The 22,079-nt window shown below is 38.4% G+C and overlaps 1 pseudogene across 8 annotated transcripts in view; it reads left to right on the top strand.

Moving 5' to 3' along the window:
* Nucleotides 1–22,079, top strand: part of LOC147340335 (palmitoyltransferase ZDHHC3 pseudogene) — a 73,955-nt pseudogene that overhangs the window by 16,820 nt on the left and 35,056 nt on the right. The window contains exons 3-4 of one of the 8 annotated variants that reach the window (XR_015159328.1): nt 15,020–15,115; nt 18,243–22,079. The exon at nt 18,243–22,079 is cut by the window's right edge and continues 26,792 nt beyond it. The exons of 1 other annotated variant lie outside the window; for it this stretch is intronic. The product of XR_015159328.1 is annotated as a palmitoyltransferase ZDHHC3 pseudogene, transcript variant X1 (transcript). Of the gene's footprint in view, nt 1–3,713; nt 3,899–5,264; nt 9,670–15,019; nt 15,116–18,242 lie in introns of those variants that run through there. 6 more of the 8 variants (XR_015159331.1, XR_015159332.1, XR_015159334.1 and 3 more) reach the window with 6 other exon arrangements.

Raw genomic sequence — 22,079 nt, 5'->3', positions numbered from 1 at the left:
GTTTATTTAAAGTCTTTGTCTATTTAGTCCCAAACATTGGCCCCCTCAGGGACATGTTCTTTTGGCTGCATTTTTCCCTGTATATATAACATACTGTGCTGTTTCTTTGTATGTCTCCTAATTTCTTGTCAACAATTGGACATTTTAGATATTCTACTCTAAAAATTCTAGTATCAAACTCTTCCACCCTCAAGGTTTATTGTTCCGGTGTGTGTGTGCGCGTGTGTGCACATGTGTTGTGTGGTTGTTGTTATTTTTCTTGTTGTCATTCATTTGGCAACTTTTCTTGACTAATTCTGTGGATTGTATATTCCCTGCATTATGTGGCCTCTGAGTTCTCTGCTAGCTTTTTTTAAATTATTATTGTTTTTATTTTTAAACCTGGATTCCTAGGGGTCACACCTGGTAAGTATAATTTGGTGGTCAGCCAGTGATTGGTCAGATTTCCTTAAATGTCTTGTCTATATATCTTCCACCCTCTGCCAAGGAGATCTGTGTGAGAAGGTATGCCTTCAAATTTCAGCCAGATTGCAAGGTAACCTGAGTTCTCACTTTCTGTTTACACAGAGCCTCACAGTCAGCCAGAAGTCATGACTTCGGCCCTCTCCTTTCCTGGCTTTCTTGTGGACAGTTCTTTAGATTCCCTGGAATATGTCAGAGCTTTTCAAAGTTCTCTATAGTTGTCTCATTCTCCATGATTTCCTTTTAAATTCCCGCCCAAGGCATCTATGTTTTCTGAAATTTATTCACCTTTGGGTACTGAACCACTTAGCTGGAGAGGGAGGGGGCATAGAAATAGTCACAAAATAAAGTGTCACACACACAAAAATGTTACACAGAACCTGCTATCTTGCCATGATTTAGTTGTTTCTTTTGGATCAATTATTTTCACTTCATTTTATGCCCTTGTTAATTGCCAGAGTTTTGAACTGATTGGTTTGCCCATATTTTCATTGTTTAAGAGGAATAGCTGGCTTATCAGTGTCCTCACTGCCATTACATCGATCTCCTGTTGCTCCCATCTTTAAAAAATGTAAAACTCTCTTTGTCCCACATCCCCTTGTAAATATGAATTTATTTTTCTATTTCTCTAACAACAAAACTCTTCAAAAGAGAAATCATTCTTCCTACTCATTTCTTCCTACTCTTTTCCCATTCTGTGTTTGTTCTTATAAAATATCTTAGACATATAATAAAAGAATATATACATTATGTACATGAATTAGAAAGATAACAATAATAATGAAAACCCAGGAACTCCACCTCCACCCAAGAACAACATTAATGATAGCATTTATCCCTGTGTCATTTTCTGTCCCGTTTCCCACCCTCTGCCAGAAATTACCATTCTCCTAAGTCTTATATTTAACATTCCCTTGCTCTTTATTTTTTTTTATTTATTTTTTATTGAAGGATAATTGTTTTACAGAATTTTATTGTTTTCTGTCAAACCTCAACATGAATCAGCCATAGGTATACATATATCCCCTTCCTTTTGAACCTCCCTACCATCTCCCTCTTTTTTATTTTTTATTCATATTTTTGGAGATGTGTAACCAATATGTTGTTCATTTGGCTTGGCTGTGAGATCCGTAAAAAACTAGTATCATACTATGTGTGGTCTTCTGTGACTTACTTTTTTCCCTTACTATTGCATTTCCAAGATTCACCTGTTTTGCATGTAGCTGTAACTTGTTCATTCTCAATGCTGTATAATATTTCATTGGGTAACCCCAAAACAAACTATTCATCCATTTACATGTTGAGGGGCATTTGGATCATTTCTAGCTTTTGCTCTTATAGAAAGTGCTAGTATGAACATTCTTGTACATGTCTCCTGGTACACTTGCACACTCACTTTTCCAAGTCATATACCTATGTATGGAATTTCTGGTTAATAAGACCTATAAACAATCATCTTGACAAGATTATGCCAAAATGTATTTTAAACTGTTATTACCAATTTACACACCTTTCAGCAATTTATAAGAGGTCCCATTCATTCACACACACCCTATCAATACTTGATATTGTCCCACTTTTAAATTTTTGTCATTATAGTGAGTCTTTGTGGACATAATTAGCATTTTTCAAATTACTAATGTGGTAGAGCACTTTTTCATGTTTATTGGTCATACATGTTTCATCTCTGCAACGACTGTTAATATCTTTTGCCCATTTAAAAAATGGATATTTTTATCATTTTTATTGAATAACAGAAAAGTCTTAGCTATTTGGCTTCCCTCATAGCTCAGCTGGTAAAGAATCCACCTGCAATGCAGGAGATCCCGGTTAGATCCGTGGGTTGGGAAGATCCGCTGGAGAAGGGATAGGCTACCCACTCCAGTATTCTTGGGCTTCCCTTGTGGCTCAGCTGGTAAAGAATCCACCTGCAATGCAGGAGACCTGGGTTCAATCCCTGGGTTGGGAAGATCCCCTGGAGAAGGGAAAGGCTACCCACTCCAGTATTCTGGCCTGGAGAATTCCATGGATACTACTCATCATTTGTCAGTTACATGTTTTGAATATCTTCTCTCAGTTTGTGGCCTTGTTTTTTTTCTTTATGGTGTCTTTGCATGAGTAGAAATTCCTAATTTTAAGTGAGTTAAACAATTCAACTTTTTCTCTGTAGCCAGTTCTTTTTGTGTATTGTCTTCCCTAACCTGTGGTCATAAAGATATTCTTTATTTTCTTCTAATAAAAAGTTAAAGGTTTACCTTTCACTTTTAAGTCCTCAATCTAACTGGAGTCGATTTTTGTGTGATACGAGTCATAGGGCAGAAAGCCAGTTGTGTTATTGCCCCCATGGATATGATCTGAAGTGCCACTTCTGTCATGCATCCAAGTTTCATATTTGTGTAGGTCTGTTTCTGGGATCCCTGATATTGGCCGACTTTTTGCCCCTGAATCAGTACTACACTACCTTTAATTATTTAGCTTCATAAAGAGTCTTGGTATTTAATGGAACAAAATTTTCCCATCCTATTTTTCTTTAGTAGTAGTATATATTCTTGGCCCTTTGTTATTTCAAACACATTTCAGAATGAGCTTGTCATGTTCTACAAAAACATTGGAATTGGAGTAAATCTATAGATCAGTTTGAAGAAAATTGCTGTGTTTATCATGGTGACTCTTCCTGGCTCTACACATGATATATCCTTTCATTTTAAATAAATTGTTGAATGTCTTAGTAGAGCTTTATAATTTTCTACATAGGTTTTTGCATATTTTGTATGTTTTTTTCCTTGTTATTTATGACTTTTATAGATGAGATCTGTTTATAAATCTCATTTCTAATCTGCTGCTATAAATGAGATTGTGTTATTTAATATGTTTTATCTCTTTTGCAGGTGTATAGAAATGAAGTTGATTTTTTATATTGTTGTTATAGCCATTCATCTTGCTAAACTTTCATTACCTTTAGCAAACTTTTAATTTTGGAAGAATTTTATTTATAGAAAAGTAAATAAAGAAACAGTATGGAGAGTTCCTGTATACTCTTCACCGTGATATGCTTATCAAAACTAAGAAAACAACATTGGTATATGACTATTAACTAAACTTCAGACTTTATATAGTCTTCTCACTATTGTCCTTTTTCTGTTCTAGGATCCAATTCCAAATACCACAATGCATTTAAGTTGTCATGTCTCTTTTGTGTCTTCTGGTCTATGATAGTTTCTTAGTCTCCTTGTTTTTTATAACCTTAACAGTTTTGAGATGTACTATAGAATGTCCCTCAATTTGGATTTGTCTGAAGTTTTCCTCATAATTAGACTGGGGTTGGTCTTGGAAAGAATACCACGGAGTTCAAGTGCCATTTCCATCGCATCATATCAGGAGTATGTGATATCCCTATGACATCCCTGATGAGGTTGACTTTCACCACTTAGTTAAGGTAGTGTTTGCCAGATTTCTCCACTATAAAGCTGCTATTTTTTTCCCTTTTCACTGTCTTTTCTTTGAAAGAATTTAGCTCACCATCAAGGAGAAGGGAATAAAGCTCCACCTCTGGAAGGGGGTGTAATTACATATAGTATCTGGAATTCTTCTATAAAAAAGATTTATTTCTTCTCCTTTATTTGTTTGCTTACTTATTTATTCAGTTGCTTGCTTATGTCAGTATGAACTGATATATATTTGTTTAATAATTTGAGTTATAAATCCAATACTGTTATTTGTCCTGTGGCTCATATTGTTCCAGCTTTAGCTACTGGAGGCTCTTAGTTTGGCTTCTGTGTTCCTTTGACATGGCCCCCATCCTTTTGTTTTTAAGTACTTCCTTATTTGCCAGCTCTACAAAATACTCTCTACTTGTCTTTTATCTTCCTGCCCCAACCCCAACCCCAGAATTGACCATTTCTCAGAGAGCCCTGCTTCCTTTTGAGATGTCTATATATTCTTTTGTGTTTTCTATGTTGACTGCCATATCAGCTATTAATAATGACAGTTTTGTTTTTTCCTTTCCAATCTTCATGCTTTTATTTTTTGTGTGTTACTGAGATGCCCAGGACCGCCAGTACAATGGCAAATAGAAAAGATGGTCGTGGGCTTTCTTAACTTGTTGGATATTTTAGAGGAAACAACACTGACTTTTCCATAGTAAGAATGATATTTGCTGTAGATTCCTACAGGTTTTATCAGATTAAACAAGTTCTATACTGTTCATCTCAGAGAAGGCAATGGCACCCCACTCCAGTACTCTTGCTTGGAAAATCCCATGGACGGAGGAGCCTGGTAGGCTGCAGTCCATGGGGTCGCGAAGAGTCGTACATGACTGAGCGACTTCACTTCCACTTTTCACTTTCATGCATTGGAGAAGGAAATGGCACCCCACTCCAGTACTCTTGCTTGGAAAATCCCAGGGACGGGGGAGCCTGGTGGTCTGCCGTCTATGGGGTCGCACAGAGTTGAACACGACTGAAGCGACTTAGCAGCAGCAGCAGCAGCAGCATACTATTCATCTATGATAAGAAGTTTTTCTTATTGTTTTTAAATCATGAAAGGGTATTGTATTCTTTATCTAATACATTTTCTGTTTCTTAGGATGATTATATTTTTTCCCTCCAATAATCTGATGATGTGATAAATGACATTTATAGATTTTCCACATGTTAGACTACATTTGCATTTCTGGTGTAAATACAACTTGGTTATGATCGTTTCCTTTTTATATGATACTAGATTCAGTTTGTTAATATTTTGTTTAGGATTTCTGTATCTGTGTTCATGAGTTAAACCAGTCTTTGATTTTCCTTTCTCAGGCTGTTTTTATTTGCTTTTGGCATCAAGTCCTGCTTGCATCATAGAATGAGTCAGTGTTCCCTCGTTTACAATATTCTGGAAGATGCTATTGGAATGATCTGTTTGGTAGAATTCTCCTGTGAAACCACCTTGGTCTGATGTTTTCATTTTTAATATTGAGTGAATATTAAACTTTAATATTAAACTTTAAATATTTTCAAAATTTTTAATTTAAAACTTGAAATTTGCTTCCTTAACATGTTTATTTTATATCAAGTTTTATGCTTGAAATGGCTACACACAAATCCTGATCAAGACTTTTTAATAAAGTATTCTTCAAATTCTTAACAGTCACCATCAGTAAAAATCTTTTTTTGTACAATTAGGTGATAAAGTATTTAAAACCAACTTCTAAGTTGTTTAAAAATGTTTAACAAGTGAAATGATATCTAACAGCTTTTGTTTCACTGACAAATATATTTTTAAAAATTTCTTGTGATAATGTGATTAGATTTCAGATCCAATTGAACTCTTTTGTATTAACTGTTTCAAAATAATGATGAAGCTCTTATTTGCAGAACATGCATCATTGTTAGAACCATCACCCTGCAGCTAGCTTGGACACCATTAAAAGGGCTCATCAGCTTCAAACGGATAGAAGTATCTGATATCGTGAAGACAGTTTCAGGGCTTCTCCTTGGAGCTACATTCTCCAGAAGCCTCTGCTTGGCCTCCCTGCACCCAGCCCCACCCCATCCAGTCACAACTTGGGTCGTGTGTGGTATTTCTTGGCAACTGGAACACAGACTTCTCCAGCAGCTCCACGGGCCCCTTGTCCTCAGTGAGCAGAAGACTACAGAAGCTGGCTACTGAAGAGGCTGTCCAAGTCTTAGAGCTCCTCATTGGCCCCGCTTAGCGCAGTGCTATAACTGAGTGCTGGATGTTACTCATTCATGCTCACCACCTTTAGGGACTGCAAAGGGATTTGTCAGACCCCATTTCACTAAGGGCCACCCTCTAAGGATCTCAACAGGAGGCTGCCCATAGAGAGAAGTGGCCTGCCTAGGGTCTCCACTGCCTTAGGTCCTGTGTGGACACTCCAGGTCTAAGGGGATTAGTATTTTTTTCACCTACCTGTCATCCACTTATCAACTGGGAAATTGTCTCCTGTTATTTTTTGTTCTTGTGTTTGTTTTTTAGTAGAAAGAGTTGTATCTATTGCTTCATTTAATACAGGACTAGTCAGGATTTCTTTTTCGTCTTGAATCAATTCTGCTAAGTTATAGTTTTCTGGGAATTGGTCCATTTTGTCTGCCTTCTCAAGTTTACTGGCATAAAGTTTCCTTATTTTTTTATTTTCTGCTGTATACAATCTGTAGTTATGTCTCCTTTTTCATTGCTAATATTGGTAATTTGTGCCTTCTCACTTTTTTTCTTGATCAATCTCACCAGAGGTTTGTCTATTTTATTAGTCTTTTCAAAGAACCAGCTTTTGGCTTTGTTGCTTCTCTCTATTTTGTCTTTGTTTTCTATTTCTTTAATTTCTGCTCTTATCTTTTTTGATCTCCTTCCTTCCACATTTTTTGGATTTATTTTGTTGTTATTTTTCTAATTTCTTAAATTTGACACTGAGCTCATTAATTTTCAGCCTTTCTTGTTTTCTTATTTGCACATTTAAGGACATAACTTTCCTTCTAACTACTGCTTTTCTACAGGTTCAAACATGTCATATTTTGTTACTGTTTGGTTCCAAGTACTTCAGCATTTCCATCATGGTTACTTCTTTGACTTGCGGGTTATATAGAAGTGTGTTTCTAAATATTTGGAGATTTTAAAATTTATCTCTGTGTTACTGAAGTCTGTCTTAATTGCATTATAGTCAGAGGATGTGATCTGTGTGATTAAAAACTGATATTTATTGAGACTTGTTTTATGGCTTATTAGTGATCAATATTTTTGAATGTCTCCTATGTGCTTTATAAGACTGTATGTTCTCTAATTGTTGAATACAGAGTTCTATATAAGTCTGTTATCAAATTTGTTCATTGTATTGTTCACATTTTCTATATATAAACTGAATTTTGGATAATAATATACCAATAATTGTAAGGTATATTAATATGCAGTTATGATGGTGATTTGTTTATTTCTCCTTGTAGTTCTTTTTCCTTTATTTTTGAGAGTATTTTATTAGGAATATTCAAATTAAGAATTGTTATATATTCCTGGTAAGCATGTAATGACCCTCTCTATTCCTGATGATGCATTCTTCCTGTCTGTTTTATCTTGCATTAATATAGCAACACAAATTTTTCTTCTTGTTAGGATTTGTGTGTTATATAATTTTCCATCCTTTTACTCTTCAACATTTTCATGCCTTTATACTGTAATTATATCTCTTGGGAATAGCATATAGTTGGACCTTTTAAAAAGTCTAATCTAATGATCTCTTTTTTAATGATGACTTTAGTCTGTTTACATTTATTGTGATATATTTTGACTTGTTTCTGCCACCATACTTTTTAACCTCTATTTCCTACTACCAGCCTTCTGATGCTTCATTTTTCTCTTTTTTTTTGCCTGCTTTTATAGTTTTGAAATTTGTTTGTTTGCTTTTTTGATTAATTTTTTCCTTCCTACTCTTTGGAATTTGCCAATTTTTTTCCCATTCTTTCTGTGGTTATCCTTGAAATTTTACCATACATGTTTAACTTACAAGGTTTAAAGTTGAACAGTATTTTAACCTCCCTCTTGAAGAATTCAGGAACCTTTGAAGCCTTCAACTCTAGTTATTCCTGTCGTAACTACATGTTATTTTTTTGAGTATGTTTGTTTGTTCCTTTTTCTCCCCTAACCTCACTAATATAACATCATTAGTATATTTTACCTAGATAGTATGTGTTTGGATTTACATGCGTACATTCTTGCATCTCAGACATCATTCTGGGATCATTTTCCTTCATTATGATTACAGTGTTTAACTGCTCTTACAGTACATGTCTGTTGGTGTTAAATTCTCCTAGTCTTTATTATATGTGAATTTGTTTATTCTCATTCTTAAAACATAGTTTGTTATAGGTAATATTAGAAGTCCACTATCTGTCTAATTGCTATTTTTTCTCTTTTCTTGGGGGGTGGTTATTCAGGGGATTCTGCAGTTTCATTCTATCAGTGTTTACATATGTATTTCTTTTTTAGTATTATACTTTGGAGATGTTCTTCATGCCTCTGGGTTTATGTTTTTCATAATTTCTGGGAAATTCTCAGCCATTGTCTCTTCAAATATTGCCTATCTTCCATTCTTTCTATATTTTCTTTCTCAGAATTCAGTTGGTCATATTTTGGACCTCCTCATTCTATCTTCCATATCTCATAATGTCTCATTGATGTTTTCTATTATCTTGTCTTCCTGAACTTCATTCTAGGCAATTTCTTCAGCTATGTCTTTCAGCTTATTGCTTCTCTCTTCAACTGTGTCTGATCTGCTGTTTAATCTGTCCACTGAGTTTTTTATTTCAAGAATTATGTTTTTTCACTTATACAAACTTCATGTATTTCACTTTCTAATCTTCCCAGTCATCCCTAATCTCTTGTTGCTTGCTCATGTTTGTGATTGCATTTATTATTTCTTTAAACATTTTATACAATTATTATTCAACCAGTAATCATTGTCTCTCTAAGTATGGTGTTATAAATATTGTTCACATCCAACTACATAGTACAGTTGGATTACATATCCTCTGTTGTATGCCTTTTTGTTTTCTTAGTAACTGGATTTTTTTTTCTTTTGCCCAGTGTTCTAATACCATTACTAGTTCTTCTCTGATATTCTTTTAAATTTCATATCAGATCATGTCCCTCCTTTGCTCAAATTTCTCCCATAGCTCCCAGCTCCCTTAGAATAAAAGCCAAAGCCCTCACCATGGCCCAAAAGTCTTTACACAACCTGGTCCCCATCACCTCTCTGATCTTCCACTCTCCCCGTTACTCACTGTTCTCCAACCACATTGTGTTCCTTAAGCCTGTCAGATACCCCCGCCCTCCCAACTTCAGACCCTTTATACTTGCTAGTCTCACATCTAGAATATGCTTCTTCCCAGATAATCTGATGACTTACCCAGTCACTTCCAGTATGCTCAAATGTCACCTCCCTAGAGAAGCATTCCCTGACTGATATATCTAAAATAGCCCCATTCACCAGCACTTTCTATACCCTTATCCTTCTCTATGTTATATTTTTCTACAAATCACTGATGACCACCTGATATATTGTATTTATTTACTGTGATCAGTGTTTGTCTCTCCACAATAGACTGTAAACTTCACAAAGCAAGGACTCTTGTTTTGTCCATAGTTGTCTCTCTAGTGCTAAGAACAGTGCATAGTCATATTTAATAGACACTCAATAAATATTTTTGGAATAAACTGAGTGAATTAATGAATGAGTTAATGTGGAGGATAGAGGGAGAAACGCATTGAGAACTCAACTAGGCATGAAGGCCTTTCGTGCCATGCAGAGGAGCTCGAGTGTCATTGTTCAGAAGGATAGGGGCTGTAAAAAAGCAGTGAGGATAGCTTCTGGATTCTTTTGAGAAGCAGGTTCAGAGTTGATAGGGTAGTAACAAGACCCCATCTTTATGACTGGCTCTGTACCCTGGGCTCTTGAAGGTGAACCAGCCTCTTTCTCAAACAGCCCTCAGACTGCTGTGTTGTCATGCCTACCTGTTTACTTGGTGAAAACCAAAGCCGCTGCTCTCATTAGGCCTTTTGGTCCCAGCTAGGATCCTCCTTTCTCCAGCCTGTGAGAAACTGTTTCTTGGTCCCCAGGCCAAGCAGATCACCCCCATTAGACTTTTTCTGTAGTATTTAGGTTGGGGGTGGTGGTACAGCAGCTGGTATAAAGCCTGGAACATAGTAAGTGCTGTCATAATGGTGGACACTTCAGGGAGGTAAGTTTCAGTTCAGAAAATTTTTTTCCATTGTAAAGGCTACAACAGGTTGTGAGGTTTTAATCCTGGCTTTTCCCCTAACCCCCTTGTGGGCCAGCATGGCTCCAGTGTTTCTGTCTACCCATGACTGTTTAGATACTAATTCTGTTTAATGTGTGGCCTACTCCCCTGGCTTTTTGTAACCCACTGATTTCATCAGAATGCTGTCAATACACACAGGTCCCTGTGGCATGCCCCTAGAGACACCCTCTCTGGGCCAACATCAGTTCATTAATCATTGTCACACTGGTTTTAACCAGCCAACTAGTTATAAGTTCACTGCAGCAAAGTTGACTGGACACCTAGTATGTATCAGGCCTCCTGTCCCACACTGAGGACACAGAGACGAACAGGCGTGTTCTCAGACACAGAACCGTCAACTCAGAGCAGTGGTCAGTGCAGTAATTGTGACGATACAAGAGACTGTGAGAGCCCCTATCAAACACACAACCCAGCTCAGGGTAGCAAGGAAGGCTTCTTGGAAGAGGTGGTACGTGAACTGACTCTAAAAAAGATGAGTAGGAATCTTCTAGATGACTAGCAAGAGGAGAGGAAGGCAGTCCAGGCAAAAGGTACAGCATGCAAAGGCCCAAAGATGGGAAACAATGTGCTGTACACCAGTCTAATTGCATTCAGTGTTCACCTTTTTTTCTGTGAGATCATTCTAGGAGACCAAAATTCTGACATGAGGAGTTTGTGACCTCCTCTGACATGCTAATCTGTAAACTCCAGAAAAGTAATGAAAAGTTGGTTGGACACGACTGTCCTCAGACTTGTCCATACCAGCTTCCAACGTTCCTGTATTCCTTAAATAGATGATAGTGTTTATATTACCTGCTTCCTTTGTACCTCCCCTGGGGTTGGGGTCATTCCCACTGTCCTGGAGGTTATGGAGTCTCCCTCAACAACTTGTATAGAGATCTCGTGGAGAGGAGTTTTTCTGACTCCTGATATCAACCATGACATAAAGACTATTCATCTTTTAGGGAATGGACAGGGCCTGCCTATCTTGTTCTCGGACGTTAGGGTTAACCTCCTCTAGGATTAATTCATACCTCTAATAATCTAGAACAAGTTAGTTGTAGAGTCTGGCAAGCCCAGTTTCAAAGTATGGAGCCCCCATATCTTGGTTGTGTGACCTTAGCCATGTCACCTGTCCTCTCTTTAAGTGTCAGTTTACTCATCAGTAAAATGAGTTGGATACCCACCTTGAATAGTTGTGGGTATTAAAGCATATGTGAGGTACTTGGCACCTGACCACCATTTACTGAACACCAGTATTAAAGGGAGAATGGCCTAGTGGTTAAGAACATGAGCTGAAGATCCAGACCAACCTGGATTTGGATTATAGCTCAACTACTTACAAACACTGGGACCTTGGTCAAGTTTCCTAACCTTTTTAAAAGCCTTAGTAAAATGAAGTTACTGCACCTACCTCAGAGTATGTTCTTGTAACAGGGTATATATGCGAGGTGGGAGCCTTCACAAGCCTCGGACCCCTCCCCAGCCTGCCCTCTCAAGAGACTCCCCCCTCCCCAGGGGACCTACCTTTAGCTTCCCCCTCTTTCTGAGGCTAACAAAGAGGACTGAGCTGGACCCTCAGAGCCACAGGGCTGCCTTGTTACAGGAGCTTTCTAATGTTAATTGGCTCTTGCATTTCTGGAATGAACCCAACATTTTCATCTTATGTTAAATCTTTTTTTACTCCTCCTAGATTTGTTTTGCTAATAAATTCTTTAGGATTTTTGCACCTTTGGTCATCTACCATATGTGTCTGGTCAGAGTTATTAGAGGGCTCATCCAGTAAATAAATTAGTTGGTCCAGTTCATCTAAGTTCTCAAATTAATTGTATCCTCTTGTTGTATAATTTCTGCTTTATCTTTTATGTTGTTCATATTATTTATTTTGTGCCTTTTCTCTCTTTCTTGATTAGTCCCTCCAGAGATTTTCTAGTGGTTAGTCTAGAAAATTTACCATAAATATTCAGTGTAAAGTCTAAATAGTATCATAATCCCCCACCCCAAACAATACGAGGATTTTATCAAATACTAATGTCTCCCAATTTACATGTTATGTTTGTCTACTATTTTAGTTCTTTCTTTTCTAAGGAAGATATTAACATGTATACTAGATGGACATTAACAATATTATTTTGTGCAGTCAGTGTTTAAATAATTATTTACTATTTTATTTGCTCACCCTCCTTCTTAAACCTCAGACCTCCTTTTTGGGGATAAGTTTCCTTCTTGAAATAAATACTTTAGATCCTTGAGTGCAGATCTCTTAACAGGAAGCTGTCTGAATCTGTATTTATCTGTAAATGCCTTTATTATATTTTATTCTTCTTGAAAGATAGGTTTTGCTGGGTCCCCAATTCTGAATTACCTCTTTTTCTCTTAACACTTATAAAATACTGTGGCACTGTCTTCTGGTTTCCACTGTTGCTGTTGAGAAGTCTGCTGTCAGTTTGCCTTTTTTTTTCAGGTGTTCTTTTTCTCTGGCTGTTTTGAAGATCTTTCTTTGATTGTTGCTTAACTCTAAGGGCTTTTCATCGTTGTTGTTCTTTGAATGTTTCTTTGTATAGCTTCTTGATCTTGCTTCATGAATGCAGTATTTTTTTCTTGTCACTCTGAGGACATTAAATAATAGTGTCTTTCAAAAAAAGTGTTCTTTTCCTTGCATAGTTTTTGTTTCTAAGTATGTGTATTTGGGTATCAGGGAGAAACTTACTGGCTACCAGATGTGGCCAGAGGCATCACAGATACCAAAAACATAACATATTCTGAAGACTTGGAGTTTATATGATATTGAGGGAGGGGCTCCATTACTGTGAAGCATGCGTCAGTGCCACATTTGCCACTTGATAGCATGGTGGTGCAGTATTCCAGACTGCCTGGCTTCAAATCCTAGATCTGCCATTTCATAGCTGGACAAGTCATTTAACCTCTATATTCTTTAGTTTTATCTTCTATAAAAATGTGGATACTAATAGTACTTACTTCACATAGTTATTGAGGGTATTAAATGAGTAAATGTATCTAATGTGTTTAGAGACTGGCAGGTAGTAAGCGTTCTTAGAAATGAAAACCATTCTCAAAAAACACAAATTTGGGAATTTAGAGGGGTTATTTGGGTACTTTAGGCTGTGGGATATCAAGTTCATTAGGCAGTCAGAATGGTTTAGGATTCTTCAATGGGAAAACAGGAAGGGTAAACCCCTCTTGAGAGATGACCCACATTGGCTATTTCCTCATTGGACCAGAACAATACCAAATGGGGGATCACTGATAGTGAGGCTTAATCTAGGATAAGTAAGTAAGTGTTAGTCGCTCAGTTGTGTCTGACTCTTTGCGACCCCATAGTCTATAGCCCGCCAGATTCCTCTGTCCATGGAATTCTCCAGGCAAGAATATTGGAGTACGTTGCCATCCTGTTCTCCAGGGGATCTTCCTGACCTAGGTATCTAGCCCGGGTCTCCTGCATTGCAGGCAGCTTCCTTACTGTTTGAGCCACCAGGGGAGGCAATCTAGGGTAAGGGATTTCCTAAGCACTTAATAATTCTCTTTTGGAACTAAGCTGTCAGGTACTGAGAGGCTTTTTAAAGGGTGTGATGGCTCTTCAGGTTGAGGACATGAGTCTGTTGGAAAGCAAGTTTACTGTCAGGAGTTGAATCACACTCTCAGAGGTAGGACTGACCACATCAGAAATGCTTTCAGTCATTGTTCTAAATTCTTCTGGGCCCCCTCTGAGTTTAGGGAAAGTCCCAGCCTTAGTAACTATCTCAGACAGAATCTAGAGGATATGAACAGGAGGAGTGAGTCATACTGAAAGTAAGTGCTTAGTGGGGAGGCATATTTTAGGAAAGTGTCAAAAGTGAAAGTTCAAGAAATGCAAAAATTGTAAACAAGATTTTATCCAATCAAATCCAACAATATATTTTGAAAGATAACCAAGTGGAGTTTGTCTCAGGAATGCAGGACTGACTTAACATTAGAAAATCAGTCATTGCAATTCATCATGTTAACAATCCCCCTCCAAATCCCGTATGATTATTGCAATAAATGCAGAAAAACATTTGACAAAATCCAATATCCATTCCTGATTTAAAAATAAAAAACTAGGAATGTAAGGGAACCTCTCAACCTGACATGGAGCATTTACAAAAAATCCACAGCTGACACTACATTTAGTGGTGAAAGACTGAAAGTTTTACCCTCCAACATCAGAGACAACACAAGGATGTCTGGTTTCATCGCTTCTGTTCAGCATTGTACTGGAGGTTCTTGCCAGTGCAATCAGATAAGAAAAGAAAAGAGAGAGGAAAAAAAGGCAAGACATTCAGATGGGAAAGGAGTTAAATTATATTTTTATAGTTATATAAAACTTTATTTTTTATAGAAGATGTAACTCTTTGTAGAAAATCCAATTGAATCTACCAAACAACAAACTACTAGAACTAATAATTCCCCAAGTTGCAAGATACAAGATCAATATACACAAAACAATTATATATACCAACTGTATATAGCAATGAACAATTGGACATAGAAATTTTTAAAATTTCAGCATAATAACATCTAGAAGTATGAATTAGGAATGTATCTGACAGAAAGACCTGTACACCTGTATTGCTGAAAGAAGACCAAATTAAATGGAAAGATACACCTTGTTCATGGGTCAGAAAACTAAGAATTGTTAAGATGTCTATTCTTCCCAAACCAATTTGTACATTCAACATAATCCCTATAAAAGTCTTAGCAGGCTTCTTTTTTTTTTTTTTTTGCAGAATTGGACAAGGTGATCTTAAAATTCGTATGGAGGGACTTCCCTGGTGGCCCATGATTAAGACTTCCCACTGCAGGGGGCACAGATTTGATCCCTGGTAAGGGAACTAAGATCTTGCATACCATGCAGCCAATAAAATAAAAAAAAATTTTTTAAATTAAATTCATATAGAAATATAAAGGCACTGCAGAACCTGAAACAGAGTACAGAAGCTTTGGTTAGGGTCCAGCCTTCCTACAGGATCAGTCCTGTCGATAGAGCCACCATAGGAAAAACAGTAGAGGGGCCTCCACAGGATACAAACAAGCGATTTGCTGAAGTAGAAAACTGAAAAAACTAACAGGCATAAGAAAAGATATGCAAATGCATTGGTTATAAAAAAACTACAAAATGAAATTAGGAGATTTCACTTTAGATCTCATGCTACTACTACTACTAAGTCACTTCAGTTGTGTCCGACTCTGTGTGACCCCATAGATGGCAGCCCAACAGGCTTCCCCATCCCTGGGGTTCTCCAGGCAAGAACACTGGAGTGGGTTGCCATTTCCTTCTCCAGTGCATGAAAGTGAAAAGTGAAAGTGCAGTTGCTCAGTCGTGTCCGACCCTCAGCGACCCCATGGACTGCAGCCTTCCAGGCTCCTCCATCCATGGGATTTTCCAGGCAAGAGTACTGGAGTGGGGTGCCATTGCCTTCTCTGTTAGATCTCATAGATGGCCAAATTTTAGAAAGCTCAGTCATCCCAACTGTGGTGCTAGAGAAGACCCTTGAGAGTCCCTTGGACAGCAAGAAGATCAAACCAGTCAATCCTAAAGGAAATCAACCCTAGATATTCATTGGAAGGACTGATGCTGAAGCTGAAGCTCCAGTATTTTGGCCACCTGATGTGAAGAGCTGATTCACTGGAAAAGACCCTAATGCTGGGAAAGATTGAGGGCAAGAGGAGAAGGGGGCAACAGAGGGTAAGGTGGTTGGATGGCATCACTGACTCAATGGACACGAGCTTGAGCAAACTCAGGGAGATAGTGAAGGACAGGGAAGCCTGGCACATTGCAGTCCATGGGGTTGCATAGTCAGACACAACTTGGCAACTGAACAACAATCATGCCGTGTCCTGTAATAGGGATGTGAGGTTAAGGACCCTCATGCACTTCTAATGATAGAAGGGACTTGGGCAGCCATCCCAGAGATGAATGTGGCAATACATAATCCAGTCAATATCTTCATGTGCCACCTGAAGAAATTCTCACACAGATCCATAACAGGTCAGGCAGGAGAATGTTTGTTATAGTGTGATTTGCAACAGTGGGGAGTTGGGGTCGTTCTGGCTGTCACCAGGGGATACACTCCATAGTTGGCCTTTCAGCAGTTAGATCGGTGAGTTAGACATACACAGAGCAATACGGGTAGCACTGGATGAAAAATAATAAGCTGTAAAACAAAACACTATTCTCATAAGTTACAAATACATGCACATATATACCAAATATACATCTTAAAAGAACTCAAAAGGGTATATATATGTATGTGGTATGTGTTAATCGCTCAGTCATGTCCAATTCTTTGCGACCCCATGGACTGTGCCCCGATAGGCTCCTCTATCCTTAGAATTTTCCAGGCAAGAATACTGGAGTGAGTTGCCATTCCCTTCTCCAGGGGATCTTCCCAATCCCAGGATCGAACCTCGGTCTCCTGCATTGCAAGCAGATTCTTATCATCTCAGTCACCAGGGAAGCCCCTTAAAAGGATATAAGTTAAACACATTCAAAGAGATGCCTGTGAGGCAGGATTTGGCATGGAACGGGGGTGTGGATAATAGGGAATAAATAAAACAAGCAAGGGAAAAAGGAAAAAATAAACAGAAAGCACGTATTCCTTTGTCTTAGTTTACCTACTCTCTGTGGTGTTCATCCTTTAGCATCTGCTCTTCACTAAGGAGGAAACAGCCCCACCTGTCCTCTGTTAACCTGGGGACAGAATGCCTAGGGGAACCTGCCTCAGAGTATCTGTAGTTTTTCTGTGCTAATTTGACCACATGCTGCTGAAGCTCCTGCACATCCTCCCTCCAAGCACTGCACAGCCTCAATCAGATGTGGACATACATTCCACCGAACAGAAATTATCTGCTGTCTCCTACTCTTGCCCATGCTGGGAAGTTGGGGCAGGTCACGGGGAGATGAGAAGTAGAAAAGTTAGAGGGGCCCACTTCCTGTCAAACATATTGTTACCAGACAATATGTTTTACCAAATTGTTACCAAACTAATTTTTCTGGTCTGCACAGCAGCCTGCTGGTGCCCTGACTGTGGTGAGCCATGTGTGTTTCCCTGAACTCACATGTGACCTTACCCTCTGACCTTCCCAGACTTAGCTCTCATAAACTCTTAGGGAAGCTGAAGCCAGACTATGACCAAGAGACTCTGTTCAGCTTACCCGCTTTCGGGCATCTTCACCCAACAGCAGCTTTAGTAACCAGCTAGGTGTGTGCTGGCCACACCCATTTTCAAAACAAAACAATATTATTGTCTAGGGCAAAACTTTCAAGGAAAGCAAGAGAATGAGAACATAAAGGTCAAAATAATGGTTTCCTTGGGGGAAGGAAGATACAAAGCAGCTTCTAAAATACTGTAAAGTTCCAGTTCTGAATCTTGGATATTTTATTACTCTTTCTTAAACTGTACAATGGCTTCCCTGGTGGCTCAGTGGTAAAGGATACACCTGCCAGTGCAGGAGACACAGGTTTGATCCCTGAGTCAGGAATATCACCTGGAAGGGGAAATGGCAACCCACTCCAGAACACTTGCCTGGAAAACCTTATGGACAGAGGAGCCTGGCGGACTACAGTCCATGGGGTTGCAAAGAGTCGGACGTGACTTAGCAACTAAACAACACAACAAACAGTATAAATAAGTTTTAGAAACTTTTCTATATGTTGAATGCAGTTAAAATTTTTGAAGAAGCACAGTTTTCAACCCCAATAACATTTACACCTGACACAACACATAGAATCAAAGAGAATCACAATAAACAAATTAGAATATCTGCCTATGGAGGCAGAGGGTTAGAAACGTAAACGGAGAATGAAGAGAAAATGGGATGCATGAATAAGTAAATAAAAAGACATCCAGTCCAGTGGTCAAAGATAATGACAGTTTCCTTTACCTTCTGCCCCTTAATATTGAATATGATAAAGCAGCTGGGCCTTACATATCTTTTCAAAATCAACAGGTGCAAAGTCAAATCACATGAAGATTATTATAATAAAGGGTTGCTACAGAAGGTTTCCCAAGGCGGAAGATTTTGAAGGCCCCTCTGAGTGGTCATCTCTCCAAGGTTTGATTTGTGGACTCCTGCCCAGTGTTCCTGAAGGATTCCAATGCAACACTTGGTGCATCAGCCCATTTCACAATAAAACAAAAAAAACCAGTGGAGAAAGCAAGAGATTATAGTCATGTTCTTATAAGAGCAAAAGAGAGAAAAGAAATTGCCTCTATAGTTTTAAAAACAAGAAACAAAACCCGGCAGTTGGGAAAATGAGTGCTTGTGTAAACCTCAGCCATCCTCAGCCTGGAGAAGAATCATGAGGGTAACACCGAGTCTACTCAGCTCACTTCTGGCCACAATATCTCATTTTGGCTCCCAATCCTAGCATCCCCATCTCCAGTGATGGGCAAATACGCATTTCCCCCTCAATATTAAGGCCACCTGTTCCACCTAATCTCCCCATGCTCAGTTTGCTCGTTAAACTTGTTTACTGGAACTGAAATTGAGATAAAGCCAATTATCCCGAATCTTATGAAATGGCTCCCTATTACTGTGTTATGTGCCTTCCTGCCTTAACCTGTGTGTCTACTAACATATCAACTGGAAATATTCCTTGCAGACTTCTCTAGTGGTACAGTGGATAAGAATCCACCTGCCAGTGCAGGGGACACGAGTGTAATCCCTGGTCTGGGAAAATTCCACATGCCGGGGACCAACTAAGCCCGCGAGCTGCAGCTACTGGGCCTGCCAACCACAACTAGAGAGTGCGTGCACCCCACAAAAGGCCTTGCATGCTGCAAGTAAGACTCAATGCGGTCAAATATTTTTTTTGTAAAAATTACACAGCGTATATTTACCTTTCTGTCCCAAAGAGCCTATCATCAATGTTCTCCTCAAACATGGCATCTTATTTTTTTTTTTTTTAACTTTTTATTTTGTATTGGGGTATAGCCAGTTAACAATGTTGTGGTAGTTCCAGGTGAACAGCGAAGGGACTCAGCCATAGATATACATGTATCCATTCTCCCCAAGCCCACCCTCACCAATCCAGGCTCATGGCATCTTTAAAAATTATAGTTGACTTTCAGTGTTGTGTTATTTCTGCTGTACAACAAAGTGATTCAGATACATATATGTATGTTGTTCAGCCACCAGGTGTGTCCAACTCCTCAAGACCCCATGGACTGCAGCACACCAGGCTTCCCTGTCCCTCACCCTCACCATCTCCTGGAGTTTGCCCAAGTTCATGTTCATTGAATCAGTGATGCTATCCAACCATCTCATCTATATATATATATTCTTTTAAAAATATTCTTTTCCATTATGGTTTATCATAGGATAATGAGTGTAGTTGCCTGTGCTGTACAGTGAGTGAGTGAGTGAAGTCGCTCAGTTGTGTCCGACTCTTTGTGACCCCATGGACTGTAGCCTACCAGGCTCCTCAGTCCACAGAATTTTCCAGGCAAGAGTACTGGAGTGGGTTACCATTTCCTTCTCCAGGGGATCTTCCCAACCCAGGGATCGAACCCCGGTCTCCTGCACTGCAGGCAGATGCTTTACCGTCTGAGCCACCATTTTACTCTCCACTCAAACATGGCATCTTAATACCAACTCTGAATGTATGCAATAGCTTTGTCCTCCCGGTAAGAAAGGCAGTTTATTCCTAAGAGCCAACAGGTCTGCCACCACGTTCTGAACCCATACCACTTTAATGAATATGTCACCCCTTTCATCTCAGAGTTCTGAACCCACCTCATTTTCTCCATGAATCTATCTCAGACTCATTTGAGATTGAGCATCTCTTTGTTTCTCTTGTTTCAGAACACTCCAGTTCCCCAAAACTGCCTTCACCCACCATCAACAACTAATAACGTAGACTGTCCCTTCCCAGGCCCCAGCATCTGTAAGGAAACTAGACTGTTCCGTTAGTCCTCAATATGCCTCAATGTCATCTGAGAGCAGGAAGTCTCAACTCATCAGACCCAATGTACCTTCTACTTTCCTGAAATGAAATCTGCTACTAATGGAACCCATCTACACAGTTCTTAAAAATCAAGATAATGCACTAACTACAACATAAAAGGAATATATCAAATGATTTTCTGCATCAATTGAACTAATCTTATGGTTAATTCAATTGATGCAGAAAAATCTAAAGGCTTTTGTCCTTTAGACCATTTATATGGTAATGTTTGATGTTCCTGGGATAAACTGTATCTGGTAATAATTAATCTATATTTTTGAATACACTGTTAATGTCTGTTAGCTAACATTTTGTTGGGGATTTTCATTTCATAAATGAAACAGCCCTAGAATTTTCTTTTCATGGATTCTTACCTAGTTTTTCAATCTAGGTTGCACTAAGCTCAAAAAATTAAATGGATAAGTTTCACTCTTTTGTTATTGTGCATAAGATCAGAAACTTGAAAGTTTGCTACAATTTACCCACGAAATCAAGTAGTGGTGAAGGAGAGTTCATTGACTACCACTTTGGTTTCCTTTATACTCACTGGCCTATTCAAGACCTCACTTTTGTGTCTATTTTAACATGTTACATTTTTCTTGGAATGTATCCTTTTCATCCAGGTTTTCAAATTCATTGCCATATCATTCATCATTCTTCTTTTAAAAGAATTTCATTCTACATCTTGTTTTTGTAATTTTCTTCCCCCACTCCCTTTTTTTTTTATTACTCTTTGTCAGAGATTTGTCTCCCTTATGAATCTTTTCAAAGACATTGTCTGTTGTTCTCTATGGCATTTATTTCTGCCTTACCATTGTTTCTTTCTTGTTTCTTTGAATTCAGTAATATAAACTGTGGCATTAGCACAAAAATGGAAAAGTAGACCAATAGAACAGTATAAATGCAGACCTGTGGATATAAAGGAACCTAGCGTATAACAGATCAATGGAGAAAGGACAGTTTCTTTTTTGAAGGTGTTTAAAAACCTGACTCATGACTTGGAGAAAAATAAAAACAGACCCCTACCTCATACCACATACAAAAAATGGACTCTAGATAGAGGACCTAAATGTGAAAGATAAAACTCTAATGTTAATAAGAGGAATTATAGGAGGATATCTTTGTGACCTAGGGGCTTGGAATGACTTATTAGATAAAAGTGCAAGACTATAATTCATATGGTAAAGAGTTGATTGATTTGATTACATCAAATTAAAGGATTTGTGCTTGATGAAAGACACGGGGAAAAGGTAAAAGATAATCTACAGATTGGGAGAAGATATTTGCAATGTTTAAATCAACAAAGGATTTAATATCTAGAACATCCAAGGACTTTCTGTGAATCAACAAAAACAAACACCACCACTAGTTGAGCAAAGCACAGAATAGACAGTTTACCGAAGAAGAAATTTGAAAAGCCAAGAGCGTATATGACAAGGTATTCAAGATATTGGAAATCTGAGAAGTTAACATAACAGTGAGATCTGACTTTACATTTATGAGACTGACAAAATTAGAAAACAGGATAATGCCCAGTGCTGATGAAGCTGTAAGGACCTACAAACCCACCTGCATGGCTCCTGGGAGTGTAGATTTCGGTAGCCATGCTGAAGGGCTGTCTGGCAGTACTTTGCCAAATGAAATATGCATTTAACAGTGAACCATATGCTGATTTTTTATGGAATTTTATGCTGAGTTATCTTCTACTTTTAGAAAAATATGAAAACGTAATAATGGTATCATATAATTAAGTCAGAATGGGCTGATTATAGGCCTTTGCCACTTTAAAGGGCTTCCCAGGTGGTGCTAATGGTAAAGAACCCACCTGCCAAGAGACA

This window comes from Bos grunniens, chromosome X (genome assembly GCF_055505025.1).
Source record: "Bos grunniens cultivar Pamir isolate PY7600 chromosome X, Bosgru_T2T1.0, whole genome shotgun sequence".
NCBI lineage: Eukaryota > Metazoa > Chordata > Mammalia > Artiodactyla > Bovidae > Bos > Bos grunniens.
The sequence above is the reverse complement of the archived record's forward strand: the minus strand, read 5'-3'. Positions and strand labels throughout refer to the sequence as shown.